Below are 13657 nucleotides of genomic sequence, written 5' to 3' on the forward strand. Positions count from 1 at the left end.
ATGTTTTCTAACATCATCACATAGCACATCCTTTCTCTCTTTCTCAGATATTGCTCCACACCAGGTCACTACTGTGGACTTCGCTGGAAGTGTCATGGGTAAGCTGAGCTGGAGTACTGTGATAGATCACTGCTTGCAAAGAGCCGAACCCCTGTTGGTACAGGGAACCGGTAGTGTGTGTGAAAGTCCCTGTCTGTAAGTGTGTACATGTGTGTGAGCATGTACTGCAGGGGTAGGCACCTTTTTTTTTTAAAACTCACATTCCACCTTAAGTAATCCCTATGCCATAAGTACTCTGTTAGTAGTAAATTATTGCTCAAGATGGTAAGTAAGTGGGAAGGGAAGGTTGAGAACCATTGGTCTAGACTCAATAGTTACTGAAATATTTTGCTTGAGAAAAATTGTCATTGGCCCATTTCCTTTGGAGTTATGAAACTGAGCACATAACGAGTCAATGAGGTATGATTAAAAGAATGTTACCACCTGAAGCAATCCCTTAATAATCACAGAGCAGCTGTGGCACAGGGAATATTTAAGGTGGAATGTGAGGTTTTTTTTTAAAAAAGATTGCCCACCTCTGGTGTAGTGTATAGGTAGCGACTGATATCGGAGTCCAACCCAGGTTTGATGTGAAAGTCTATATAGTTGTTCAGTAATAACAGTCTGTCAGTCTGGAATATTGTGGATGGTCACATGCCCTCCCCATCTGAAACTCATTTGGAAGTCACATCACCTGTCAATCGAGGTTGCTCTCTGGCCATCCATTAGTTCACTCCTTGCTGCTGGCTTGTTTAAATTCTTCTCTTCTTTCTTTGGCTTGGCTTCGCGGACGAAGATTAATAGAGGGGTAATGTCCACGTCAGCTGCAGGCTCGTTTATGCGGGACAGCCAGACACGGTTGCAGCAGTTGCAAGGGAAAATTGGTTGGTTGGGGTTGGGTGTTGGGTTTTTTCTCCTTTGTCTTTTGTCAGTGAGGTGGGCTCTGCGGTCTTCTTCAAAGGAGGTTGCTACCCACCGAACTGTGAGGCGCCAAGATGCACGGTTTGAGGCGATATCAGCCCACTGGCGGTGGTCAATGTGGCAGGCACCAAGAGATTTCTTTAGGCAGTCTTTGTACCTCTTCTTTGGTGGACCTCTGTCTCGGTGGCCAGTGGAGAGCTCGCTATATAACACGATCTTGGGAAGGCGATGGTCCTCCATTCTGGAGATGTGACCTACCCAGCGCAATTGGATCTTCAGCAGCGTGAATTCGATGCTGTCGGCCTCTGCCATCACAAGTACTTCGAAGAATGTTGCGGATGGACCGGAGACAACGCTGGTGGAAGGGTTCTAGGAGCCATAGATGATGCCGGTAGAGGACCCATGATTCGGAGCCAAACAGGAGTGTGGGTATGACAACGGCTCCGTATACGCTAATCTTGGTGAGGTATTTCAGTTGGTTGTTTTTCCAGACTCTTTAGTGTAGTCTTCCAAAGGCGCTATTTGCCTTGGCGAGTCTGTTGTCTATCTCGTTGTCGATCCTTGCATCCGATGAAATGGTGCAGCCGAGATAGGTAAACTGGTTGACCGTTTTGAGTTTTGTTTGCCCGATGGAGATGTGGGGGGGCTGGTAGTCATGGTGGGGAGCTGGCTGATGGAGGACCTCAGTTTTCTTCAGGCTGATCATCAGCGCTGTCTCCGCTCCATCCTCAACATTCATTGGAATGACTTCATCACCAACATTGAAGTACTCGAGCTGGCAGAATCCGCGAGCATCAAATCCACGCTGCTGAAGACACAACTGCGCTGGGTGGGTCATGTCTCCAGAATGGAGGACCATCGCCTTCCCAAGATCGTGTTATATGGCGAGCTCTCCACTGGCCACCGAGACAGAGGTGCACCAAAGAAGAGGTACAAGGACTGCTTAAAGAAATCTCTTGGTGCCTGTCATATTGACCACTGCCAAATTGCTGATATCGCCTCTAACCGTGCATTTTGGCGCCTCACAGTTTGGCGGGCAGCAACCTCCTTTGAAGAAGACTGCAGAGCCCACCTCACTGACAAAAGTCAAAGGATGAAAAACCCAACACCCAACCCACCAATTTTCCCTTGCAACCGCTACAACCATGCCTGCCTGTCCCGCATTGGACTTGTCTGTCACCAACGAGCCTGCAGCAGACGTGGACATACCCCTCCATAAATCTTCGTCCGCAAAGCCAAGCCAAAGAAAAAAAATAACAGTAATTGAGTATTGTTTGATATTCTCCTGTTTGCCGCCTTCTAGTTTACATTGTATCTAGGTTATCCATTTTTGCAGCTTCTCATATGTTAATTTATATTTGCGTGGAGGTGCAAAGTGTCTACTTAGTTTTAGTGAATTTTAAAATGAGTTCTGGGTCATTTTACTCTGTGAATCAAGATGTTTTCTAAATTGAAACCTCCCAGACAGGTTCAGGCAAAGCTTAAAGGAAAGCAATCAGATTACCATTTGAATGTGAATGTTTGAGGATGGGCTAGCCCAAACCCAAATAAAATACCAGCCAGAAGGTTTTTGTTATGGTATTTACATTGGGAACATCTTGTTGGAGCTCCAAGTGCTCGCAGCAAATGAGATGCAGTTTCTGTAACACATCAGCGTCAACACCCAAATCTATCCCTGTCTCCTTTATGTTTTATAATTATTCCCATTTTCCCAGAATGCATGCTGTGTAAAAAGCTTGAAATTGGAATGGGGATGCCATTCCAGTTCCGACTTTTTTTCCTCTTAGACCCCTTGTCATTTTCTCAGGACACCTGCAGTGTAAACTGCATGGCAGGCATTCCAGGACCAACTGGCTATTGAATATAACGTTGCGATGACCTGTAAATTGTGTGACATAGCAGCGCGTGACTTTCAAATGTGAGGAAGATTTGCTCAGCTCATTCAGGGAGGAGTGCACAATGCAATCACAGTGCATTGACAGCAGAGGGATTACATGTTCATTAAGTGCAAATAGGAGCTTTTCACTTTTAGCCCCTCAAACTACTGGGGAATCACACTGCTCTCCATTGCAGGCAAAATCTTCGCTAGGATTCTCCTGAATAGAATAATACCTAGTGTCGCCGAAAATGTTCTCCCAGAATCACAGTGCGGCTTTTGCGCAAACAGAGGAACTACTGACATGGTCTTTGCCCTCAGACAGTTCCAAGAAAAGTGCAGAGAACAAAACAAAGGACTCTACATCACCTTTGTTGACCTCACTAAAGCCTTCGACACCGTGAGTAGGAAAGGGCTTGGCAAATACTAGAGTGCCTCGGATGCCCCCCAAAGTTCCTCAACATGGTTATCCAACTGCACGAAAACCAACAAGGTCGGGTCAGATACAGCAATGAGCTCTCTGAACCCTTCTCCATTAACAATGGCGTGAAGCAAGGCTGCGTTCTCGCACCAACCCTCTTTTCAATCTTCTTCAGCATGATGCTGAAACAAGCCATGAAAGACCTTAACAATGAAGGCGCTGTTTACATCCGGTACCGCACGGATGGCAGTCTCTTCAATCTGAGGCGCCTGCAAGCTCACACCAAGACACAAGAGCAACTCGTCCATGAACTACTCTTTGCAGACGATGCCGCTTTAGTTGCCCATTCAGAGCCAGTTCTTCAGCGCTTGACATCCTGTTTTGCAGAAACTGCCAAAATGTTTGGCCTGGAAGTCAGCCTGAAGAAAACTGAGGTCCTCCATCAGCCAGCTCCCCACCATGACTACCAGCCCCCCCACATCTCCATCGGGGACACAAAACTCAAAACGGTCAACCAGTTTACCTATCATCGGATGCAAGGATTGACAAATAGACAATAGACTCGCCAAGGCAAATAGCGCCTTAACATTCATTTGAGCGAATTCATCACCAACATCGAAGTACTCGAGATGGCAGAGGCCGACAGCATCGAATCCACGCTGCTGAAGATCTAACTGCGCTGGGTAGGTCACGTCTCCAGAATGGAGGACCATCGCCTTCCCAAGATCGTGTTATATAGCGAGCTCTCCACTGGCCACCGAGACAGAGGTGCACCAAAGGAGAGGTACAAGGACTGCCTAAAGAAATCAATTTTCCCCTGCAACCGCTGCAACCTTGTCTGGCTGTCCCGCATCGGACTTGTCAGCCACAAACGAGCCTGCAGCTGACATGGACATTACTCTTCTAAAAATGTTCGTCCACGAAGCCAAGCCAAAGAAAAAGTGCAAATAAAGTGAGCAGCTTCATGTGCTTATTGGAGTAGAATAGTGCAATGCTGGAACACAGAAATTAAAACAGAAAGGTCCCCTCACATTTCGATACTTGGAGCAACCTTACATTTTTTTTGGCTTTCAGGTTAACTGATAATTTGGTCGTCAGACACACTGAGAATTTGGTTTCAATTTAGAAAACATTTTGATTACCATAGGTTTTTATTGATTAGCCCCATTCTATGTAACTCTCTTTTTCTTCCTTCGGTTCAAAATATTGAGTATCCAATCTTTTCTAGATTTATATATTGACCAAAACTTGGCTTCTTTTGAACAATTATCTTTTAAATTTAAGATATCTAAACTTAATTTCTTTTGTTATTTACATATTAGGAGCTTCTTAAATTCTTGAACATTGAGGCTCCCAACATTAGCGAGAAGGAGAGGATTTGGATTTGGATTTTAACCTTATTTGGGAAGTATATAATCATAAAGGATTGCTTTCAGCCTTTTATGAACTGCTCCCAAGATCTAGGGACAGTTCCCTGGGTGCTATAAAGAAATTATGGGAACAAGACTTCGAACAACCATTTGCCAAAACTACAGAGGATTCTATTTTGAAAAGTGTCCACTCATTTTCTCTTTGTGCTAGGCACTCATTAATTAAATTTATGGTAGTCCATCGAGCCCATTTTTCTAAATAGCGACAAGGAGGTGCCTGAAGTAGTCCCAGAGGTGCCAGAGTGGCACCTCCAGTCAATTCTCACCTTTCCCATCCGTGCCCAGTTAACACCTTTTGTCTGTTAGCCTGTACTCCTCCTCCTGCCCATCCTCCCCAATTCAGATGCCTGTTCATACCTTGACCTCAGACTCAAAAAAAAAATGGTTTTTTTTATATATATATATATATATATATATATATATATATCTTTACCTCCTATGGATGCTGCAAGACCTGTTGATTTCCTCCAGTAGTTCTGTGTTTTTACTGCAATCTGTAGGCTTTGTGTTTCACCACCCACACCCCCCCCAACATGAAGACCTTCAATTTGTCAGCATATAGAGCACTTTTAAGACACAAGTATGACCGCCAATTAAATTGTTCTAATCCACATCAACCTTCATTAAAACCAATAAAATCAACTCTTGTACATTTCAACCCAACTCAAAATTGCACAGAGAATTATCCAACAGCAAAATTTATTATTGAAGAATTGAGATAGATGAGATGATGGAATACCAGAATATTTGGGGTCCAATAGTAAACCAAAGATCACTGAGTTTCTAAAAGTTTGACATGTTACAACTAAATTAAACATCTGTTGAGTTCTCATTGAATTTCCACAACATAGTTTACGGGTAGGGGTCTTCTAGGAGGTACAAAAGTCTGACAGTATCACAATTATACATCTTATATTACATGTCATGCTATATTAAAGGCATTAATATTTTATTGAGAATATTTGTAATGGAACCTATTACAGGACAAATCAATTAAACCACACATGTCAAACTCTGGCCCGCGGGCCAAATATAATTATATTTGGCCTGCAAGATCATATCAAAAATGTATTAGAGGTGGCCCGCTGGCCGCCGCGCCAGTATAGCGCATGCACAGTAACCGCTGTGTCCCAGGGTGAGAGAGAGAGAGAAAAATCCTGGTCCTTGAAAAGTAGTGGTGGGTGGTTTTATAAACATGCTGTCGTGTCCCCCCGCCCAACCCCCCACCGCAGCGCGGCCTGGCCGGTGTCAGGGGAAGCCAAGGCCGCTTCCCAGCGCCCAGAACCCGAGTGGCACAGCGTTTCTTGGAGTTGCAGATGGAGTCGGGACGCCGGAGGGAATATTGGGGCTCCCCGCCGGGCGATGGGGGCGCCGGCCGCCCTGCGCCTTCCCACCGGACCAGCGGTGGGTGCCCGGAGTACACGTGGAGAGCGAGACTGGTCGGGCAGGTAGGGTGGAACCCCCCCCGCCAATCTCGGGAGTGGCGTGGGCTGGATCGGGATTAGCCGCGCTCACCTGCTCCCAGCACGGTCCTGAGCGCGGAGACTGCCCTGGAAAGGTCCTGGGACAACGGCACGGAAAGAAAAGGAGGTCCGGGAGAAACTCAGCAGGTCAAGGGGGGTCCGGGAGAAACTCAGCTGGTCAAAGGGGGATCTGGGAGAAACTCAGCAGGTCAAAGGGGGATCTGAGAGAAACTCAGCAGGTCAAAGGGGGATCCGAGAGAAACTCAGCAGGTCAAGGGGGAGGGGTCCGGGAGAAACTCAGAAGGTCAAGGGGAGGGGGTCCGGTAGAAACTCAGCAGGTCAAGGGGGGTCCGGGAGAAACTCAGCAGGTCAAGGGAGGTCCGGGAGAAACTCAGCAGGTCAAGGGGGGTCCGGCAGAAACTCAGCAGGTCAAGGGGGGTCCGGCAGAAACTCAGGGTGGGCCTGACCTCGCCAGGACCGTTGCCCACTCCCCCTCCCTGCCGCAGGCCGACCCGCGACTCACGGGGACGGGGCCGCTGATCCTCCGAGATGCCGCCCTGTCGTTGTCCAACCCGATCGCCCGCAAACCCCGCCCTCCCGCACACAGGCCTGAGTAAGTATTATGAACTTTAATCTCAGGATAAAACGATCTTCCAATAGTTTCATGTCACATGATAAATATATTCCTGGTTAAAAATGGTCCTGCACCTGGATACAAGCTCGTTAGGCATAAATCTTGAAAAGTGTGTAAATCAAAGGATATCTGTACCAATGGAAAAAGGGCATGGCAAATAACCCTGCTAGAGTTCATGCCCACAATCAGTCACCCATTTGATTGTTTCAGGAATCATATTATTCTCCCACATTCTCAATAGCCCTCAGATTTTACTATTCGACAGCACACTAGCAACATTTGACAAATCCTCTATAGAGAAATACTATTTATTGAATATTTTGTTTCTCATTTGTTAATGCTTCTGGAAAGAGTTTATCCAAAACTATTAATTAAACATTTATTTTAATAAGAAAAAGTTTAACATTACATATGTTGAAAGAAGAGAAAACATGCAGATGTTGTTGAAAATTTTCAATAAATATTTAGTTCGGCCCTCGACTTAGTCCAAGTTTTTAATTTTGGCCCTCCGTGAATTTGAGTTTGACACCCCTGAATTAAACAAATAGCTCCCAAGAGATCAATCTGAAGCCTGCTTTCTACAGAAGGTGAAAACATAAAACCTAAAGCCTTCAGAAAAAAAATAAATGCTTAAATGTGACTGAAGTTTAAACATGCCAGCTGACATAACAAAAGGGCCACTATTATTTTTAATGCTACACACCCAAACTTACAGCGTGTATATGTGGAAGGTTCCACCTTCTATAGAAAGCAAACAATGTCCTTTTCATAGGTTTGAATGAGGCATTAGAATATTTGCATATGAAAATGAGGCCTATTTCCAGTTTTCAATGCTCAGTCGACCTCAAAGCAGCCTCAACTAGAACAGATTTTGGAAGTATTAAATAGAACTTGTAAAACAAAGGCAGGTTTCTCACTTGAAAACATTAATCTGATCCCATTTGCAGTCTCTGGCACCTATGGGGATTAGTAGATGCCGGATGAGTGAATTGGCTGGTTGCTCAAGATTGGGTGTTGCATAATTGGTGAATTAACCGCTAGGGGCACCAATTTTAAATGTTCATATATTTTTATTTTTCTGGTTGCTTGAGGCTGTTGGTTGCTTGAATTGCAGATAACAGGAATTTTACTGTGCTCTTCTTCCCACTCACAATATTCCTGACCTGTAATCTTATGACCTCCACCTCTGACCTCCCCTCCCTCTTCCACCTCCAGACTGGAAGGGCTTTGCAGGATGTGGACACAACAGAAAGAAATGCAGACCAGCCCAAAATGTCGTTTGATCGGCATGGGCAATATGGACTGAAGGAGCTGTTCCTCACTGTGGGACAATTTAAGCATTCCTCTTCTCATTTTATATCTAGGCCCACCCTGCGATAAAGACTCTGGATATCTACCCCCACCAATGCCTATCATAATTTTATATGCTTCTTTTGGGTTACTCCTCAGCCTCTGATGCTTCAGAGAAAACAATCCAAGTTTATCCAACCTCTCCTTCTCGCTAATGCTCTCTAATCCAGGCAACATCCTGATCAATTTCATTTGCATTGACTCTGAAGTCTCCACCTGGTTCCAACTAGATCGGCAGACAATTCTCCAAGGCTGAAACAATGTTTTTTTCTTGAAAAACAAACAGCTTCAATGTGACTACAGTGATAAATAGATGATTTTAACTTGCCAATTATTCATAAAGTCACAAGATAAAGGAACAGAAGCAGGCCACTAGGCCCATCAATTCTGTTCTGTGACTCTACACTAAACGGAATTATGCTCACACTCAGTTCCAATTTCCAGCCTTTTCCGCATCTTCCTTAATTACCTTACTAATGAGATGCTTATCCATTTCCTGTTTAAATTCTCTCAGAAATCTGGCCTCTACTGCTTTGTGCGGCAGTGAGTTCCACAGATCCATGACCCTCTGACTAAAGAAGTTCTTCCTCTTCTCTTTTTCAGTTGGATAACTTCTAATTTTAAGATTATGACTTCTTGTCCTCGATTCAACCATCAAGGAAAATCTCTTATGCACATTGACTCTGTCAACGCCTTTCAATATTGGAAATGTCTCTGTGAGATCCCCCCCCTTATTCTCCTATATTCCAAAAAATATATAACCCAAGAGCTTCCAAACACTCCCTGTATGCCAGCCCCTGCATTCCAGGAATCATCCTAGTAAATCTCCTCTGCCCCCTCTCCAACAACATCACATCTTTTTTAAAATATGGGGCCAAAAATTGTACACAGTTCTCCAAATGGGGTCTTACCAGAGCCCCATAGAGCCTCATTAATACCTACTCTTATACACCATACCTCTCGAAATGAATGCCAACATAGCATTTGTCTTCTTCACTAGCAATTCCACCTGGACATTAATTTTTAGATTACTCTGCACAAAGACGCCCAGGTCTCTCTGCACCTCCGAGGATTGAATTTTCTCCCAATCCAGATAGTTCTCTGCCTGTTTATTTCCATTGCCAAAATGTAAAGCCAAACACTTCTCAACATTGTACTTCACCTGCCATATTTTTGCTCATTCTCCCAATTTTACAGTTTCTTCAACGGTTCCTGCTCCACCACCTATCTTGGTGTCATCCACAAATTTGGCCACAAAACAATTCATTCCACAATTCAAATTGTTAATATAAATTGTAACCATCAGCGGCCCCAAGACCGACCCCTGTGGAACACCAGTTGTTACACGGAGCCATCCTGAATAGGATCCCTTAATTTCAACTCTTTGCTTCCTGCCTATCAGCCAATTTTCTATCCAGTCTAATATCGTCCCTGTAATTCCATGAGTCTTCATCTTATTTATCAGCCTAACTTGCAGCACCTTATCGAAAGCCTTTTAAAAATCCAAATATACAACATTCACAGCCTCCCCTACCTGAGATTTCTTCAAAAAATTCTAATAAGTTCTTTGGCTTGGCTTCGCGGACGAAGATTTATGGAGGGGGGTAAAAGTCCACGTCAGCTGCAGGCTCGTTTGTGGCTGACAAGTCCGATGCGGGACAGGCAGACACGGTTGCAGCGGCTGCAGGGGAAAATTGGTTGGTTGGGGTTGGGTGTTGGGTTTTTCCTCCTTTGCCTTTTGTCAGTGAGGTGGGCTCTGCAGTCTTCTTCAAAGGAGGTTGCTGCCCGCCAAACTGTGAGATGCCAAGATGCACGGTTTGAGGCGATATCAGCCCACTGGCGGTGGTCAATGTGGCAGGCACCAAGAGATTTCTTTAGGCAGTCCTTGTACCTTTTCTTTGGTGCACCTCTGTCACGGTGGCCAGTGGAGAGCTCGCCATATAACACGATCTTGGGAAGGCGATGGTCCTCCATTCTGGAGACGTGACGCACCCAGCGCAGCTGGATCTTCAGCAGCGTGGACTCAATGCTGTCGACCTCTGCCATCTCGAGTACTTCGACGTTAGGGATGAAAGCGCTCCAATGAATGTTGAGGATGGAGCGGAGACAACGCTGGTGGAAGCGTTCTAGGAGCCGTAGGTGATGCCGGTAGAGGACCCATGATTCGGAGCCGAACAGGAGTGTGGGTATGACAACGGCTCTGTATACGCTTATCTTTGTGAGGTTTTTCAGTTGGTTGTTTTTCCAGACTCTTTTGTGTAGTCTTCCAAAGGCGCTATTTGCCTTGGCGAGTCTGTTGTCTATCTCATTGTCGATCCTTGCATCTGATGAAATGGTGCAGCTGAGATAGGTAAACTGGTTGACCGTTTTGAGTTTTGTGTGCCCGATGGAGATGTGGGGGGGCTGGTAGTCAAGGTGGGGAGCTGGCTGATGGAGGACCTCAGTTTTCTTCAGGCTGACTTCCAGGCCAAACATTTTGGCCTGTTTACATCCGGTACCGCACGGATGGCAGTCTCTTCAATCTGAGGCGCCTGCAAGCTCACACCAAGACACAAGAGAAACTTGTCCGTGAACTACTCTTTGCAGACGATGCCGCTTTAGTTGCCCATTCAGAGCCAGCTCTTCAGCGCTTGACGACCTTCTTTAATAAGTTAGTCAGGCATGATCAACCCTTTAAAAAACCATGCTGACTAGGACCAATCCCGTCATGCATTTCCTGGTATTTCATAACTTCATCCTTGAGGATTGACTAATATCTTCCCAACCACCAACATCAGACTAATCAGCTTATAGTTTCCTTTTTTCTGTTTCCCACCTTTCTTAAACAGTGGAACCATATTTGCAACCTTCCAATCTCCTGGAACCATGTCAGAGATGATTGATTTCTGGAAGATTGCCACCAACGGATCTACAATCTCCAAAGCCACCTCTTTCAAAACTCCCGGGTATACCTCGAACGGTCTGGGAGATTTATCTGTCTTTAATCCAATCAATTTACCTAGCACAATTTCTCTAGTAATCTTAACTGTATCCAACTCTACTCCCTGAAGCCTCTGTCTGTCAGGGATATTACTAATGTCTTCTACATTCTACATTTGCCCATTCTCCCAATTTTACAGTTTCTTCAACAGTTCCTGCTCCACCACCTATCTTGGTGTCATCCACAAATTTGGCCACAAAACCATTCATTCCACAATTCAAATTGTTAATATAAATTGTAACCAACAGCGGCCCCAAGATCGACCTCTGTGGAACATCGGTTGTTACATGGAGCCATCCTGAATAGGATCCCTTAATTTCAACTCTTTGCTTCCTGCCTATCAGCCAGAGGTAATATATTGATTTAATTCTTCTGCCATTTCTTTGTAACCCATCATAATTTCCCTTGCATCCTATATCAACACGTGTCTCTCTTTTATTCTTTATCTTAAAAACTCAGTATTTTTTTATATTGTTTGCCAATCTCCTTTCATAATTCATCTTTCCTTTTGACTCTTTATTTCTTTCTGTAAGTTTCTAAAGGAATCCCAGTCCTATGATTTCCCACTAGCTTTAGCTTCCTTAAATGCCCTCCCCTTAGCTTTTATCTTGGCCTTAACTTCTTTTGTTAGCCACATTGGTGCCATCTTTCCTTTGACTGCTTTCCTTTTTCTAGGAATATATCTATCCTGCAGGCCTTTTATTATTTGCAAAAATATCTTCCAATCCTGCTCTGTTCCTCTGACTAGTTTGTTTTTCCAGTCGACCTGAGCCAGATCTTTCCTCATACCACTATAATTTCCTTTATTCAGCTGAAAAATGGATACATCCGATAACATTTTTTCCTTTCCAAATTTGAAATTGAATTTGACCATGTTATGGTCACTGCTTCCAAGAGGTTCTGAGACCGTTAACACCCTAACGATCTCAGGTTCATTGCACGAAACCCAATCGAGAACTGTGGATCCCCTGGTGGGCTTCAACAAGCTGTTCAAAAAATCCATCTCTTAGGTTTTCCACAAACTCACTCTCCTGTGATTTAGTAAATTCCTATCCTTCCCAATTCACTACCATATTAAAATCTCCCACAATTATTTTGATATCATCTTTGACTGGGACTGTCTTAGTGCTAAGGGATTAGGTGGGACAGAACTTACTGTAAGTGTGTCAAGGAATGTTTTCTAAAGTATTGAGTGAATTACTCCATGAGAGAAGAGGCTAGACTTAATTTCCTCTCAAAGAAATGAGGTGGGGCAAGTGGTTGACGTATCAGTGGAAAAGTGTTTTGGAATCATGTCCACAATTTTATCGGTTTCTAGAAACTCATGGAAGAAAAAAAATGACTGCTTTGCAAGTCCTAAATTGGAAGTAGGCTAATGTTGACAATATCAGACAGTTGATCGGAGAAGATGTTTGAAGGTAAAGAGATATTTGACAATGGGGATGCTTTAAAAAATGAGATTAGAGGAGTTCACAACTAGCACGCTCCTATTGGAATGAAAGACAAGACTGGTAAAAATTAGGGATGGTCAAGGGATATTGAGGGACTGGTCAAGCAAAAAATGGAGTCAAGCTTCATTAGGTATAAGCATCTGGGATCAAGTGAGCCACTCGTGAAGGATAAGTACCTAGATCTAAACAGGAAGGAAATTAGGAAGACATAATAAGCCATGAGATACCACTGACAGATAAGATAAAAGGAAATCTGAAAATTACCTACTGATATATTAAGAATTAGGAGGGCAGCTCATGAGAGAACATTTCCTCTTAAGAATCAGGCTGCATTCTACGTGTTGAGCCACAAGAAGCCGAAAGTAAATCCTTCTTGGCTGTATTCACCATGGAGAAAGAAGTGAAATCTGCTTCAGTCAGGGAGGGAACAATAACATTCTGGGGAAAATCTTTATGAAAAAGGTGTTAGAGGTCTTGAAATGCATCAAGGGGGATAAATCCACAGGTGTGAGAGGTGGATCGTCGGATGATATGGGCCCTGACAGAGACTTTTCTAACTTTGTCACCACAGTTTAGGTACCAGAAGACTGAATAATAGGTAACGTTGAACCTACATTTAAGAAGGGCAACAAAGATGAGCTGGGAAAACCACAGGAGCATGAGCATTCTATCAGTGGTGGACAATAGTCGAAAGGGAATCTGAGAGACAGGATTTCTTGCCTTCAGAAAGGCGAGGACTGATAGAGGCAACAGACGCTGGAATCAGGAAGACAGAATGAACTGCTGGATGAACTCAGCAGAAAAAGTAGCGACAGTGGCGGCAAAGGGATGGATTACTTTTTTTTGGTTTGAGGCCCTGCATTGTGACTGAGGAGAATGATAGGCAGTACAAAGACATGATGGGGAGGGGGAGGCTCATAGGTGATGGGTCCATGATGATGGGCAGATGATTTTACATGGGGAGAGGGAAGGGGTAACGTTGAGACAGAGGTTGGAAGGTGACAGAATCAGATAAGGGAGGGATGATGAGCAGGTGAAACCGGATGAAAAGATAGGCAAAGGAAGAAGAAATCCTGGTGGATAGGTGTGCAG

The 13657-nt window shown here is 44.4% G+C and overlaps 1 protein-coding gene across 7 annotated transcripts in view; it reads right to left on the reverse strand.

Moving 5' to 3' along the window:
* The window catches only part of LOC138755080 (protein ITPRID1-like), a 110302-nt gene that overhangs the window by 74835 nt on the left and 21810 nt on the right, over nucleotides 1–13657 (reverse strand). The gene's annotated exons all lie outside the window — the stretch shown is intronic.

This window comes from Narcine bancroftii, chromosome 2 (assembly GCF_036971445.1).
Source record: "Narcine bancroftii isolate sNarBan1 chromosome 2, sNarBan1.hap1, whole genome shotgun sequence".
Lineage (NCBI taxonomy): Eukaryota > Metazoa > Chordata > Chondrichthyes > Torpediniformes > Narcinidae > Narcine > Narcine bancroftii.